Source organism: Phyllobates terribilis, unplaced genomic scaffold (assembly GCF_046119375.1).
Source record: "Phyllobates terribilis strain yellow unplaced genomic scaffold, ASM4611937v1 Scaffold_12__6_contigs__length_324123572, whole genome shotgun sequence".
NCBI lineage: Eukaryota > Metazoa > Chordata > Amphibia > Anura > Dendrobatidae > Phyllobates > Phyllobates terribilis.
Window position 1 is genome coordinate 239,812,551 of NW_027362772.1, and position 17,410 is coordinate 239,829,960.

Below are 17,410 nucleotides of genomic sequence, written 5' to 3' on the forward strand. Positions count from 1 at the left end.
CGGACAATTTGGCTGCACATCCTGTTTCACTTTTGCAAAAATGGTTGACACGGCTGAAGGCAGAAACCAATATTTCTGTGTGCAACTATAAAATAATTATCACACTTTAATTGCTGCTCAAACTTTTGAGTGGAAATCATCCTTAAAAGGCTTATTCCCAACATTACAATATAGACTTCTAATTATGCATATAGATTTAATAATTTGGGCAAATAACTGACGTTCAAAGCCCATCCAGGCTGTATTACTCTCCAGTTGCCATTGGATCCGTCCTACTGTAATTCTACTGCTTTTGTTTGAGATTGTGCAATCTTTCCAGAATTTTACACACAAAACTGTCAGTTGACTTCCAGCACAGCTCTGCTGTACTGCCGCCATGTATACTTGGCACCTCATCAAGCTAAATTATGTTTAAAAAGCACTTTATGCTTTTGTACACTATATACAGCTATGTACAACTCTGCCAGACTGATTTTTATCTTTGCCATATACATCAAAGTAGCTACATGTTTTTATTACATCAGTGTTTTGTTAGCCAGCTTCCATCTCAGCTCAGCTGTGTTCTCCACTCTGCTCTGCTGTACTGAAGTCAGAGCTTGAAAAATCATTGTGAAGCCACAGCAGTGCTGTACTAAAAGCACGCAAACAAATCCAGTATGTAAAACTGCAAATGCTTCTATTTTATCCTCTGCCATATGCATCATAAATCCAGTATGTAAAACTGCAAATGCTACTATTTTATTCTCTGCCATGGGAATCATAAATCCAGTATGTGAAATTGGAAATGCTACTCTTTTATCCTCTGCCATATGCATCATAAACCCAGTATGTAAAACTGCAAATGCTACTATTTTATCCTCTGCCATATGCATCATATGTCCGAAGATCAAATTGTTGCATTTGTCATATGCCTCATATGCGTACAGCACAGACCAAAAGTTTGGACACACCTTCTCATTTAAATATTTTTCTGTATTTTCATGACTATGAAAATTGTACATTCACACTGAAGGCATCAAAACTATGAATTAACACATGTGGAATTATATACTTAACAAAAAAGTGTGAAACAACTGAAAATATGTCTTATATTCTAGGTTCTTCAAAGTAGCCACCTTTTGCTTTGATGACTGCTTTGCACACTCTTGGCATTCTCTTGATGAGCTTCAAGAGGTAGTCACCGGAAATGGTCTTCCAACAATCTTGAAGGAGTTCCCAGAGATGCTTAGCACTTGTTGGCCCTTTTGCCTTCACTCTGCGGTCCAGCTCACCCCAAACCATCTCGATTGGGTTCAGGTCTGGTGACTGTGGAGGCCAGGTCATCTGGCTAAGCACCCCATCACTCTCCTTCTTGGTCACATAGCCCTTACACAGCCTGGAGGTGTGTTTGGGGTCATTATCCTGTTGAAAAATAAATGATGGTCCAACTAAACGCAAACCGGATGGAATAGCATGCGCCGCAAGATGCTGTGGTAGCCATGCTGGTTCAGTATGCCTTCAATTTTGAATAAATCCCCAACAGTGTCACCAGCAAAGCACCCCCACACCATCACACCTCCTCCTCCCTGCTTCACGGTGGGAATCAGGCATGTAGAGTCCATCCGTTCACCTTTTCTGCGTCGCACAAAGACACGGTGGTTGGAACCAAAGATCTCAAATTTGGACTCATCAGACCAAAGCACAGATTTCCACGGGTCTAATGTCCATTCCTTGTGTTCTTTAGCCCAAACAAGTTTCTCCTGCTTGTTGCCTGTCCTTAGCAGTGGTTTCCTAGCAGCTATTTTACCAAGAAGGCCTGCTGCACAAAGTCTCCTCTTAACAGTTGTTGTAGAGATGTGTCTGTTGCTAGAACTCTGTCATTGACCTGGTCTCTAATCTGAGCTGCTGTTAACCTGCGATTTCTGAGGCTGGTGACTCGGATAAACTTATCCTCAGAAGCAGAGGTGACTCTTGGTCTTCCTTTCCTGGGGCGGTCCTCATGTGAACCAGTTTCTTTGTAGCGCTTGATGGTGTTTGCAACTGCACTTGGGGACACGTTCAAAGTTTTCCCAATTTTTCGGACTGACTGACCTTCATTTCTTAAAGTAATGATGGCCACTCATTTTTCTTTACTTAGCTGCTTTTTTCTTGCCATAATACAAATTCTAACAGTCTATTCAGTAGGACTATCAGCTGTGTATCCACCAGACTTCTGCACAACACAACTGATGGTCCCAACCCCATTTATAAGGCAAGAAATCCCACTTATTAAACCTGACAGGGCACACCTGTGAAGTGAAAACCATTTCCGGTGACTACCTCTTGAAGATCATCAAGAGAATGCCAAGAGTGTGCAAAGCAGTCATCAAAGCAAAAGGTGGCTACTTTGAAGAACCTAGAATATAAGACATATTTTCAGTTGTTTCACACTTTTTTGTTAAGTATATAATTCCACATGTGTTAATTCATAGTTTTGATGCCTTCAGTGTGAATGTACAATTTTCATAGTCATGAAAATACATAAAAATATTTAAATGAGAAGGTGTGTCCAAACTTTTGGTCTGTACTGTATATCCATTTGATCCACTGCCATATGGATCAATAGATTGGTATTTGCAGTTTTACAACACTGATCTCAGCAGTGATGTGTTCAGCTCTGCTGTAATTCAACAATGGTTATTTCAAGCACAGCGGAGTGGAGAATAGCTGAGCTGATCTTCATGTTGACTAACAGATCATTGATGTAAAAACACTTATTCAGATATATTGCTTCATATGGCAGGAGACAAAACCGTTATGAGAGAGTTCTGGACTAAGTGTACAGAAGCAGAGTATATTTTACACATGGATTAGCTTGGTTATATGCCAAAAACAGTGGTAGAGGTGCGAAAGCACAGCAGAGCCAAGCACAGCAGAGCCAAGCACAGCAGAGCTGTGCTGGAGGCCAGAGCTGTTTTGCAGATTCATCTGTCAGCTAGCTTACAGCACAGCTTTGAATTATCAACTCAGAGAGGTGGGGTTAGTCATGAGCACACAAGAGAGCAGAGAGAGAGGCAAGTAGCACTAAAGAGCAGCAGTGTGCTACTGGGAAATGTAGGCATATGGGCAGGCATTGCATAGGTCATATGGACAAGGTTAGTCATGGTATATGGAACAGGATTATAACAGGTTGTTATAAGGCATATGAGTGGGTGATGTCACAAGGTATTTGGACAGGGGATATCACAGGAAACACAAACAGGTGTTGCCACGGGATATATGGAAGGAATTCATCATATGGTATACAGATCACAGAAAATATGGGCAGTGGATGCCATAGACATATGGGGGGGAAGACACAGGGCATATAGACAGGGGTGGTCACAGGATATATGGACAGGAGTTGCAATAAAGCAGATGAACAGGGGTTGTTTAAGGGCACATGGGAAAGGGCTGTCAGAGGGGATTTGGACAAGGAATGTCACAGGGTATATGGACATGGGTCATCATAGGGCATAAGAGCAGTGGTTGTCACAGGGCATATGCACATGTGTTGTCGCAGAATATATGGACACAGATCATCATAGAGCCTGCAAACAAATGTGAGTTATCATAGGGCACATAGACAATTAATATCTTCTTCACACTCCTTTAAGGATAAGACATTCCTGTTACAAACAACCCGTTAAATTCTCCTTTAAACCTTTCAAATCAAGTCCATTAGGACAATTAGAGCAGATTTTCTTTGGAATGCACTCTCTCTCTCTCAATTAAAAAGAAAAAAAAAAAAAAGAAGAAAAACATTATGCAAGTTATTCCTTCCTAATCATGTGATCTGTTCGCTAATGCTTGCAGTGGCTCGCAGATTGTCGACAGGTCATGTTACTCATTAACTGTACCTGCTATTTACCAAAACTGTTTGTATCCCCCAAGTTATGAACATCTGCTTCAAAGTAAAGCCGTACTGTTCCAATTCGGAGGACACAATTTACCCCGCTAATCGGGGTAAGTGTTAACCCTCGGGTGTCTGCAATGCATAATGTAGAATAATCATGGGTTAAACACTAATTACTCATCTAATCCCTTCATTCTCATTTTTTTTTAATTATTATTTATTTTTAATCAATCCGAAAAATTCCTGCGCCCCTCACACTATAAAATGGAACGCTAGGGTGTTTCTAAAAAAAATTAGGAATGTGAGCGGGAGGAGGCTGACAATCTAACAGGAAATTCCAAACCCAGGTCCTCTATTCACACTTTCAGAAGTCACCCACTTGCTCTAGGTTAATAATATTTGTTTTTTGCCCACTCTGAGGACAGGGGAGTCTTCTATCCAGAGGTAAGAGACAAGGCTCTGTGCAGCTGATAAAGGCTGGTGTTTGCTTATATACTGGTTAATCTCTAGTTAAACAGGAGCTAGACCAGCCATGGTGGTTACATCCATTAACCTGTTCATGCCCCAATTACAACTATGTTTATAATTCCGTTAAATTTTTCCATACCTTGTGTTTTTGCTACACATTTCATGGTTTAAAGTGAATTTCATTTTCTAATACCGAGTAATTTTTAGGTCCTAGATTCCGTTCTGATTAAATTCTTCATATATTATTATAGCAGTTTGAGTTTTGTTTTTGTTATACCGAGCTTCAAATGTCCTGCATAGACAAAAAGTCAAATAATGCAATTCTCTCTATCTGCTGCCACCACTAGAGGGAGCTGAAAAGCTTAATGCATACTGTTCTATAATTGAGTTTAAAAGGGTCTCCTGGATCCACAAAATGCCTGTCCCTTGGTTGCAGGTTGTTTTAAAAACCCAAACTGTGCCTTACTCACCCTTCCATGGTCTAGTGGTGAGTCTACGATGCTGCTCCTGGTGCCTGTTATCGTCTGCCGCACTTACATTGCATCGACAGTAAGCGACGTGCCAGCTCGTGTTTTCAACTCAGGCTGAGCTCAGTTATTGGCTACAGTGCTGCCAAAGTGAGTCAGCGCTGCCGACAGTAACAGACGCCAGGCGAAGCAGCGAAGACTCAGCGCTTGCCTGGGAGGGGGTGTAAACCACAGTTTTATATAACAAGGGTTTTCCGAAACTGGAAAACACATTAAAGGTCCCATTTTCTGGTCTTAAGCTACAAGTCTGCAGTCACTCTATTTGGCTGCAGACTTGTGAATCCTCACATTGCGCACACTGAGCGCTGTCAGGATTCTCCACTGCTGGTGCTGGGAGCGGACGGTCATGTGACCACAAATTTGACTGCAGACTTGTGAATTCTCACATTGCGCATGCTGAGCATTGTCAGGATTCTACGGTGCCGGCACTGGGAGCGGACGGTCATGTGACCACAAATATGTGATTTGCATACTCTCGGCCACATTCCGACTAAACTATTTCCAGCCTCGCTCAATACACTTACATCTGGTTGGCATGTGACCGCATGTGTTCAAATCACATACTTGTGGTCATGCGCCTCCTGTTTCCAGCGCCAGCAACAAAGAATCCTCATAGCGCACAGTGCATGCGATGTGAGGATTCACAAGTCTGCAGTCACATTGAGTAACTGCAGACTTGTAGCCTAAGGCTGGACAGCCCCTTTAGTATATAAGCTTTTTAAGTAAGCTCTCTCTCCTCTCGTGGTAAGTGCAATCAGCCAGAATTATAATATTTAATGTATGCGTATGGCAAAATTCTGCTGCCATCTGTTACCAGAATGCAGTGCATCATGGGAGATGAGATGGGCATAGGCATAAGGCTAGGTTCATACAGGTGTCGGAACCTCAGAACAAGGCTCTATTGCAAGTTCTTTCATTTTTACTGGAAGAAAAAGAGCAGTGTATGAACACAGAAAAGGTAATCCAATGGATCCATTTAAAGCAAAGGTACACTTTAAGAAGGTCCTTTAAGATGCTTCAATTTGTATCGATGGGAAATTTATTATTGCTTATATTGAATTTATGATAATGATGAGTTTTATTCTGCTTAAAGCACTAGAATGTGGGAACAAAAAGTTGCATACATGATATATCACAAATTTATTATGTGTTTTTATACAAGATTTTTTTAAATAATTGTTTCAAAGAAGCCTTGTATTCCACACATAATGCTGCCCACTTGGGGCACTGTTTCTCTGTAAAGTATTGAAATAATAGAAGCACTTTTCTTCCCATCAAAGTTTTTATCCTCTTAATATATTGCAACCATCATATTATGTAGTACTGTGTACGTACAATTGCTCATTTTGCCTTTCTACCCAGTTAATTCTTCTCTTTTCCATTTGGTCTATGACATCATGTGATTAAAAACTGACTAGCTGAATCCTGGAGGTCAATTTTCTCTGCACAAGTCATGAGTCACTGAAAAAGTCCCTGGCAGGGGGAAGGAGGGCGCAGCTGGGTCAGGAGTTGAGGAGGAGGAGTGCTTCTTTAAGCTAATCACAAGCATAACAGGATTAAAGTGGTTGTCTGGTTTCATGTAAATAGCGTACATTTATTCAATATTTTTTAAGATCTCTGCTTGTGATCATTGAATTGCCTGTGGGACACTGACAGGTGATCACTTGGACAATTTGGATTCAAAATGTAAATAAGAATGTCTCTAGAATCTACAGCCAGCTGTACACATGTCCTACAGTGGCCACTGCAGGGGAAATGAGGTATTACATGCTGACTATGCAGATTAATCTAATGGGTTTATGAGCCAGGTTTACTTTCTATGATTGGCTCTGTGAAATTTCTAATAAGTGAGGATCCTGAATGGGGGAAATATCTCTCCCCTAACGCCCGCTATAAAATCCACCTAGTTTACAAATATGTTTTTGGTTTTTAAGTCTAATTCTATTTAGAGAACACAACATTTTCATTGTAAGACTATAATTTTATTTTCTGCGGATGATTGAAAGTTTGCAGAAACACATCCATGACCTCAGGTGATGACCTCACCATATAGTAAATGAAGGCAGCTGTTACCCAGCACACTGTGTGCCATGACCTCACTGACCTGCCCGCTCATCGAAACCTTATTTCTTAAACTAATGATCCACAGCTGAACGAGAAAAAAAACCCAAAAACTCTGCACTGACTGACATGTTAAAAGTGTTTTCTTTTCCTACTACAGATTATATATTATACTGTCCTAATTGTGAATAAAATGACCTCAGTGTTGCCTTTCTCCGCACACTGTGGACGATGAGCACTCCATATCTTCTACACGAAAAATATGTCTTTACCGAGTTCGTGAAAAAGATTTTCCTGGGTGGATTCAGTGTGGCATGCATAGAAATGAGCAGGCCATAGCAGACGGCTAAGTTAACCCTATTTTGGTGGGAAGGTTTTGCCACCAATGATAGAAGGGTGAGTGTTTGTTTCCCCTCTACGACCCTTAGGCCAATTCCCATCCCCTTTCCTTCTAATATTCCAGTTTCTCTGTACAGGGCAGTCATGCACGGTTGTAGTTAGGTTTTCCTTCGCCTGGGGCAAAGATTTAGTTTGCCACCTAAGTTGTTAATCTGAGGATTCAGACACTAGAAGAGCGTCATTTGTTGTTGACCCAAGAACCAAAGCTTATGCTCCACCAGCCACCTTGTAGCTTCACTCCTACTTATCACTCAACTATTCAAAGTTTTTTACACCAAGAATTCAGGAGTAAAAGCTTTGATAAATCCTAAGTGCCACAGGATGCTTGGTAAGATGAACTGGACCTATGTGGGTTTAGGTAAGATGTACAAGTGGTTTGGTTGGAATTGTGGGTAGTTTCCATTGATGTTCTGGTGGTTTGGTGGAATAATTTATTGGATTTTATGGAATTTCTAATAATCCTATCAGTTTTTTTAAGTGATGTTTTAGTGGTTTGGTTGATCAGTGCTTGGTTCTGTTGGCTCTTTGAGTATGTTAGGCAATCCATGCTTGGGTTAATGTTAGAACCCTCCTGTTAGTTTTTTTCCATTTTGTGGTCACGTGACCTGCTGCCTATTTATTCCAGCTCCGCCCTTCTGGCTTTGCTGGACTTCAGTGTTACTTTGACTCTTAATCTAGCCAGGTGCTTTGTACCTATCTCTATAGTTTGCTTGGTCCTTGGACCTCTAAGTATTTTTGTCTGTTTGTCTTTTTGATCCGCTACAATATCTGCTAGGAGGTGTCCAATTTTGTCCCAGTCCTTAGTACTTTTAGGGACCCCTCCCTTATATCTATAGGTCTGCGTTCAGACTAGCTGAGGACGAAGGCGGGTCTGTTCACAAGGAACAGGTTGCCCGCTGCATCGTAGGGAATCAGCTTAGTCCTATTGTAGGGACAGTTTTCCTATCTTTCCTTAGTTCTTGTAGCAGATCATAACAGTTAAGGGGTGGACATACCATTAGTGCAAACTGTGCAGCCGCACAAGGGTCCAGAAGATAAGGCGACCACTTCCACCTCCAAAGCAGGAGGAATTGTACATTATGATGAGCTATTATACTGCAAAGATCACCAAGCTACGACTTGCCTACTTTGGACACATCATACGAAGAGAGCAAACACTGGAGAAGGACATCATGGTTGGAAAATAGAAGGAACAAGGCGAAGAGGAAGACCAGCAACCCGATGGCTTTATACTATAAAGCTAAAGGCAGAGAAGACCCTGGTGGACCTATCTAGGGTTGCACAAGATAGTTCTTCCTACACATCGTTCATCCATTAAGTCATCATGGCTTGAGATCCTGCCGAAGGCAGCTAAATAAATAAATATATTTGACTGCAAAAAAAGACCTATATATTCTTCCACAAGCGCCCTCTTATGTCTGTGTCCGCTTCTGATAGGGTTTATTTTTAAATGGCATGATGAGCTGGATCTGTAAGAAGTTTGGTGGAATACACCAGTGATTTGACTGAAACTTTGAGTGGTTTCTATGTATTGAATTATACTTTGTTCTATAGATATTTGGTTGATCCTTGAGTGGTTTCGTTGGACCTTTTTTGTCGTTTGGTCGGGTCAACGAGTTACATAGATCAGTATTAGTTGCAATGTGTTCCCATGAAAGTAGAGAAAATAGCATCCAAAGGGGCCATTATCTTAGCTTAGTGTTAATGGGTCTTCATTTTATCACCTGGACCTTAATTAGGGGTTTTGGCATGCCATGCTTATACCTGATGTGGGTTAGCACAAATCTTTAAAAATATATATTTTAGTATTTTTTAGGACAGATTTATACTACTTTGTTCACAAAAATAAATAAAAAAGTCCTAATATGGGACAATATGAATATATGTAATATTAGTAGTCTAACCAAAGAAATCATTTTACGTTTGCCGATGTATTTATGACTTACTATGTATCAATTATGATGTACAATACAAAATGATATTGTGGTACCGTGTTAGCCGGAAAAATCAATGTAAATACCTTTATGCCCAAAAATGATTAAAGTATTCTCGGAGTGATTCCTTTATTGGCTAACCAGAAAAAAAAAGATAGATTTTTTTTTGTGGTTAGCCAATAGGAGTATTACTCCGAGAATACTTTTGTCATTTTTGGGCATAAAAGTATTTACATCGATATGTATCCATTAATAATAATACATAATATAAATAACAATTGTATGGTATTTATCATGTAATTTCTTTTGTCTTGATTTTAGCCTCTCCCTGATATTTTCATTATTGTCCTCTGCCTACACAGTGTTAAGATTGAAGATGATGTAGAAAACATAAGCTTGTCCTATAGCAGAGGGGATTTCTAAATGATTTTGATAGTAAAACAAAACGTGTGGGAAAATTAGTGGGAAGCCAGGTCTTAATCTCCGTCCTTAGAGAGGTGATCGTATTTGTATGTTAGGACATGCACATTGTAGTCTACTTACATGGAGAACAATGTATCTATTGTATACTGGTGGATTTCTAAATGTAAATCATTTACCTAGTAAATATAGTGAATGGTTCTAAAATTTTGACATTGGAGGAAAATGGTCAGGAGTAAAGTCGAAAAAAAGACGGGTTTAAATCTACATTGTCTAGCAAATATATGTATAATATTTAATCACCAAGGTCAGATTTCTCATTCAATCCCATTGACCCCAGGGTATAAAATCGAGCCCCTCGCAATACAGTCTGCTTCTACTAATATGTGACAGAACGGCTGGTGGTAAAGTAATAGGACCCACCGGTGTAACAAGTCCATTCATGACAAGTCTTCCTTCCTAAATCTTCCCCCATCACCTGTGAGTGATATTATTCAGAAGTGGAAGGAACGGCAGCAACTCAGCCACTGACTCCATAACTGCAGAGTCCAAACCGCTTCTGGTATTAACATCAACACAAAAACTGTGCCCCCGCTAGAAGCTTAATTGTCGAGCAGATGCATGCAAGTCAGGGGAGTAATTATCACTGCCGTAGAGGGTGCGACGGTGAGCTGGCCCATGCGGGAGGAGGGACCACCAACGCCAGCATTTATTTCAGTCCGAGGAAATGTATTGTGGTGCAGAGACCTGCCAGTTCCCTGCACTGCAATACACATTGCCAGCCAATCATAGGCTGGCAGCTGACATGGGCAGGCTCATCAGGGGTGGCACATGGCAGTGACATAACGCACTCCCCATGGCTGACACACTGAAGTCAGCTGCTTGCTTCTGCATCGGCTGTATAATAGGATACCGCACGTTGTGGGAGTGGAGGAGGATGAGAAGTTTTATTTTTGTTTAACAGCGGGAGAACGGAGGACATAATACCAGATAGTGGCCCAACCTGGGGACATTATACCAGGAAGGAGCCCAAGAAGGGATACATTATATCAGGAAGGGGGCCAGGATGGGGAACATTACACTAGAAAAGGACCCAGGATGGAGGACATTATACCAGGAAGAGGCCCAGATGGGGGACATTATATCCAGAAGAGGCCCAGGTAAGGGACGTTATACCAGGAAGGGGCCCAGGATGGGGGACATTATTACTGAAAGAGCTGAGAAATGGGGGACATTATACCACGAAGGGGACCAAGATGGGGGACATTATACCAGGATGGGAGACATTATTACTGGAAGGGGCGACATTATACCAGGGAGGGGCCCAGGATTAGGGACATTATACCTGCATGGAGGACATTATACCAGGAAGTTAGCCAGAATGAGGGACATCATTATTTCTGGAAGGAACCCAGAATGGGGGACATTAGTATTGTAAGAGGCTCAGGATGGGGGACATTATACCAGGATGAGAACATTGTTACAGAATGGGGTAAAACATTATTACAGGATAAGGGATATTATTACATGGGGTGAGGCGTGAACAAGTATGTCTTTATAGGATCTAGAATGCTACAAGAGCCCATACATCTGACCAACATGCAGCCTGGGGCCCAAGTCCAAACTTTGGACCAGGGCCCATCAGACTCTAGTTACGCCACTGATGCAGGCATTAAACCATTAAGGACAATGTCAAGCGTCAGATGGAGTGGTATAAAGCTGTTAATCCAACAGAGGACTAGAACTAAGTAGGGAATACTGATCTGGATCAGTATACTCGCAGTGCAATGGCCATAACATTCCTAGAGTTCTTCTTTAATATATCTGTGTTATTTAAACAAATGATAAAATTCTTTTGTCTACGGCCTCCACCGGAAAGACCTTTCTTGGCTCCAATTTCTAAACTGTGCAGCAAGCTCAATTAGAAATTAATTAGCACAGAATTTTGGTTCTATTTAGATAAAAACTGCGATTTTTTTGTGTATAATAGTTTTCGTTATTTGTGAAGTATCTGCAAACACTGTATAGGCAAAAATTAATAACTTACATCCTAACCTTCCTAGGAGACCTTACAGAGACGGCAGTGTTACGCAGGCGGCATGCAGATCATTCCTCTACATCATCACCAGGGCAGGCATTTCTTTCATTGCTGCCGTTCAGTTTCCCCACTACGAGCCGGTAACTGAGTGTTTCTATGTGTCAGATTATACACATTGGAGCGGGAGATGCTGGCGTCCTTCCATGCTTTGATTAGATAGCAACCAGTAGATGTTACGCAGACCCATTATAGCTGCATGTTCAACCTCAAGCTAAACTTAGCCGTCATTTCCGCATCACTAAATACTATAAGTACACATTTATTGAACATTACAGAGTATAAATACAAATCAATGGTCCTGGTTAATCCCATCTTCTTGATATTTGGTAGTAAGAACAGTGTAGGGTGCAGTGCTAGCAAGAATGGAGGTGGACGATCAAAGCGCCAAAAATAGGGGATAAGGAACAATTAATCACCAGGAACCTGTGGTGCAGGAGAATCACAGCTCTATAGAGTGTACTTTGATCTTTGCTTTGGGAACTTTTTCTTCTCTATATACCACTGTACTTGAGAAATATTATATTTAAAGGGGTTATCCGGCCTTAGGCTACAGGTCTGTAGTCACTTTATGTGACTGCAGACTTGTGAATCTTCACATTGCATGCACTGTGCGGTGTCAGGATTCTCCGATGTCGGGAGTGGCCGGTCATGTGACTACAAATATGCGCTATGTATACTCCTGGCCACATTCCGACAAGTCGTGTCTTGTATTGAGTGAGGCTGGATACAGTCTAGTCAGATGTCAGATGACTTGATGTATGTAAATCACATACTTGCTCTCCTGATGCCGGCACTGGAGAATCCTCACAGTGCACAGTGTGCACGCGCCCGCCCGTTCCCTGCATCGGTGAATCCTCACAGCGTGCATTCACAAGTCTGCAGTCGGATACAGTGACTGCAGACTTGTACCCTAAGGCCAGATAAACCCTTTAATGATAACTATCTGAATTAATGTTCAAGCCCTATTGTCACATTAGAAATTTGCACTTCTATTGGTTTAGCCCTGCTCACAACTGCAGATTTGTTACAATATAGCTGTTTAGGTAATAGCAAGCCGGAACCAGGAACTGAGAGATATTTCTGCTGATGCTCTTACTGTGTCTATCAGATGGGCTTAAAGGGGTGTTCATATAATCACACCCCGTCACCTAACCAAAGTAGTACACTACTTGGCTATCTCTTACTTGTCAAATTTTACAACAGCGGCTTTGGAACTTTGTTGCCCCTAGACAAGCTTGCTCTTGGAAGCCCTTCCTTTATGTGATGCTATGTCACTTCTCACAGACCAGCCGTGAGTCGGGATAGTCAAAGAGTCCAAGGTCAATAGCCAAGAGGGTACATCATGAACAGAAGGAAGAGACAAAGGTGTAGTCAAATAACAGTCCGAGAGCAAAATACACAGAGGATAGTGGATCAGAGCAAAAGGATTAATCAAACGGGTGGTCAGAACGAGGTCTGAGGTCAGGAAGCGATAGATCAGTAAGCAAGGCACAAGGCACAGGGAAAACAATCCACACAGAGCGAAGCTACGGCTGACGGCTATCTGGAACTGCCAGCTCAGTTTAATAGCTGAGCAATCAAGGAAACAGGTAGCATCTGGCATTAGCTCAGCACCTCCCTGTCTCAGATTGGATGGCTGAGTTGTCAATAAAAATACAGACAGCTCAGCATGCCCCTGCACTAGACTGGTCAACTGATCTGTCAATCACTGCACAGACAACTCAGCATGCCCCTGCACTAGACTGGTCAACTGATCTGTCAATCACTGCACAGACAGCTCAGCACGCCCCTGCACTAGACTGGTCAACTGATCTGTCAATCACTGCACAGACAGCTCAGCACGCCCCTGCACTAGACTGGTCAACTGATCTGTCAATCACTGCACAGACAACTCAGCACGCCCCTTCACCAGACTGGACAACTGATCTGTCAATCACCGCACAGACAGCTCAGCACGCCCCTGCACTAGACTGGTCAACTGATCTGTCAATCACTGCACAGACAGCTCAGCACGCCCCTGCACTAGACTGGTCAACTGATCTGTCAATCACTGCACAGACAGCTCAGCACGCCCCTGCACTAGACTGGTCAACTGATCTGTCAATCACTGTATCCTAAGACACACTGAGGGGTGGAATCATTACACTTTAATGGGATGCTGTGGTGCCCATGTCTGTAGCGCCAAAAAATGCCTGCATGTGTAATGTGGTTCATATGTATTGCTAGTTATGGTGAGGGTAAGTTCTCTGCTGTTTTCATTACATACACACATTGTTACCTGATCAAAAAAAAAAGGGATAGTTGTTCCAGCGTCTGGTAAAATAATTCTTTATTTTTCATCCATTAAAAACTTGCAAAAATTACAAAGGTTGCATAGACAGGGTAGGGGAGCAAGACGCGTTTCGAACGCTCACTTGCGTTCCCTATCACTGCATAGCTACACAATGAAAAGGATTTTCTAAAATACTAAAAATGTGTCAATGAAAACAGTTGGAACAAATCACATGACATAATTACCACATTAAGCAACAGGTGCATGAAAACAGTCAATAGCGATACATGGTTTCTCTCTTCAGATTAAACCCCTTTGGGCTTCTTGAATCCAGATTAAATATCCAATACGCTTCTTTTGTCAATCATTTTCCCTTTATATCTCCACCTTTTGCATGTGGAAAAAGTTTTTCAATACCTTGCAAAGAAGACATGTCACGATTGTGCTCAATAATAAAATGCTTTGCGATAGCAGAGACATTTCTACTGGTGTTATTTGAATTAAGTATGTCATTATAATGTTCATTAAACCTAGTTTTTAATTTACGTGTAGTGCAACCTATATAACATTTATCGCATATAGTACAATTCATTTTGTATACCACGTTCTCTGAATCACAATTAATATACTGTTTGATTTTATATTAATTTTACCCCTGTCCAATACCCATTGGGGATAACCCCGTTGTTTTAATCTTTTTGAGGTTAATATTACTTCATTTTCAACAACTATGGGATCAGAGCAATTTCTGACAATTCTTGTGAACTCACCTACTGGTATGGCTTTAGCTACATGCTGTGGTTGACTACTAGAAAAATGCATGATGGAATTACCTGCAGATGGTTTGTGATGAATAGCAGTGGATACAATTTCAATCAAATCTAAGAACAGCAAAACTTTTGAACTATAAGAAACAGTAAACCGCAAATTAAATGAATTGTCATTCAAAAATGTAACAAATCCTGGAATGGCAGATTCATCTCCTTGCCAGATGAATGTCATATCATCAATAAATCTACCATACCAGGACAAATTAGGTATATAAGGATTACTGTCTGAATACAAAAAACAATGTTCCCAATATGACATAGTCAGATTTGCCAAAGAAGGTGAGAAACGAGCACCCATTGAGACACCTTGGATCTGTAAATAAAAAATTCTGTAAAAAACAAAATAATTATGATTTAATAAAAAATTGGTCACATCTAATATATATTCTAGCATTACATCAGGATACGGACTGTACTTTTCCAAATGTAATTTCAATGCTTCCATAGCTACATAACATGGTATAGAAGTATATAAAGAATTAACATCACAGCCTATCCAGGTGTAATCTGATGACCATCTTTTGTTTGACAACTGATCTAAAATATCCTTGGTGTCTTTGATATATCCAGGCACGCGCTGTGCCAAAGGTTGTAAGATCGAATCTAACCACTCACTGAGACGTTCATTACATGATCTAATTCCATTGATTATTGGTCGCATTGGGGGTGGAAGGATATCTTTATGTATCTTTGACAGAGCATGCATTGTAGGTGTTACAGGATTCAATGATATTAAGTATTCACTGATTTTTTTTGTTAATATGCCCAATTTTACACCCTCCGCTATTAAGATGTTGATTTGCTCACTAAATTTTTTGTTGGATTAAATTTTAAGCAGGAATATGTCTTTTCATCAGATAAAAGCTTCAAAATCTGCGTCCTATAAGTTTCAGTGTCTAAAACAACTATCTTGCCACCTTTGTCAGCCCTTTTTACTGTGATGTCTTTCATGGATTTTAATTCATTGAATGCTTTAACTAAATCTGGACTCAGGTTTTTAGGGGGGTTATTTTTATTAACTTTTAAGCTTAAACTATGCAATTCCCTCTCCAAAACCTCCTGAAACCGCTCCATACAATCAACCCTTGAGTTGACAGGATAAAAGTAAGGATTTTTTATTTTAATGTTGTCCAACTTTAAAACATCTTCAGATGAATTTCCTCTTAGTTCTTCCAAATTCAGTATAGCAATCTGTTCAGAAAAATCCAATCCTCGATAAAAGTTTTCACAGACATTTTCATCCTGTTCAGAAACCTCATCTTCTTCACCAGCAAAATGTTTTTTAACCGTAAGATTTCTTATAAAGCGGTTAATATCCATGATTGTCCCAAACAGGTCAAAATTTTTTTCAGGTATAAAACTAGGGTCTCTTGACAGCAAAAATCACGAGAAGACAAATTCAATACACTTGACGTTGCATTAATTATTTCTTGTTTCTTGTAGTCATGGTGTGCGTTCCGCTTGTGTTTCCTCCCGCCCCGTCTTTTACGTTTTTTGCAACCTTTGTTATGGGAATAGCATCACCAGTGCTTTCAGTTTCAGATTGAGTTGATATTTCTGAGATGTTGGATTCTGAAAAACTGACCGAAAATGGTCTAGTTTTAGATGTGTCCATGTTTTCTTTATTTTTCTGATTCCTTTTCTTCTTTTTAAGAATGGATTTAGGAGTACGATCACCACTTATGTTACGACTCCAATCATACACATGATTCAGAGAGTAATCTAATGTGTCCCTTTGAAATTTGCGTTTTTTTATTTGCATGATATTATCTTCAAGTTTAGTGACAGATTTCTGAATTTTAACAAGGGATTCATCTAGTTCCTTCTGAAACCCATTCTCAATCAAATCAGATTTTTTAATTTCAATGTCTTTCTGGATGACCTGAAGTTGTATGTTCTCAAATTTTATAATTAATTTCATGAGATTCAAAGAGCAAATATTCAAAATGCTGTTCCAGTCATTCATGAAATCCACATTGTAAACTTTAGTTGGTATCTTTTTAAGTCTCAGACCCCTCGGTATCATATCTTTACTTATATATTTTTGTAAAGTTATTGAATCCCATCATAACTTCGACTCTTCTAGCATCAGTTTCTCCAGGTTTTTAACCGCATTAGAGAAGTCAGAGCTTGTTGGAGTACTTTCATTATCATCAAAAACACTGGCTGCTTTTTCTTCCGTGTTTTAAACATAATGGACTTTTTTTTAATTGTGGACCGGGGAGTCAAGGCTAAGAATCAAACAAATTATTGTTACCTGATCCCTTACTGAAGGACTGTGCACTTTTGCCAAACCAGTAAGTTGTGCAGGATCCCTCAGATAGGGGAGGAGGTGCTTTTAGTAGTTGTAATGTGAGGAAGATAGATGTAGGATCATGGAGTTCCCTGTGTAAGGGAGAGAAGTGTGCTCTTTGCATGTACAAGCTGCACAAGACAGAGTCCAGTCCCTAGAGCACAGAGACTTCCAGAGTCTGTGCTTAACTGTGAGTCTGCTCGGTCTTCATATAACGAGCAGTGAAGTGTTTTCCCAGGAGCTCAGCAACCGCAT

At 40.6% G+C, this 17,410-nt stretch overlaps 1 long non-coding RNA gene across 1 annotated transcript in view; it reads left to right on the top strand.

Annotated features, from left to right (window-relative positions):
- Window positions 1-3,878: 3,878 nt before the first annotated feature.
- Window positions 3,879-17,410, top strand: part of LOC141171534 (uncharacterized) — a 52,752-nt gene continuing 39,220 nt past the window's right edge. The window contains exon 1 of the long non-coding RNA XR_012252332.1: window positions 3,879-3,963. This is a non-coding gene — a long non-coding RNA (uncharacterized lncRNA). The remainder of the gene's footprint in view (window positions 3,964-17,410) is intronic.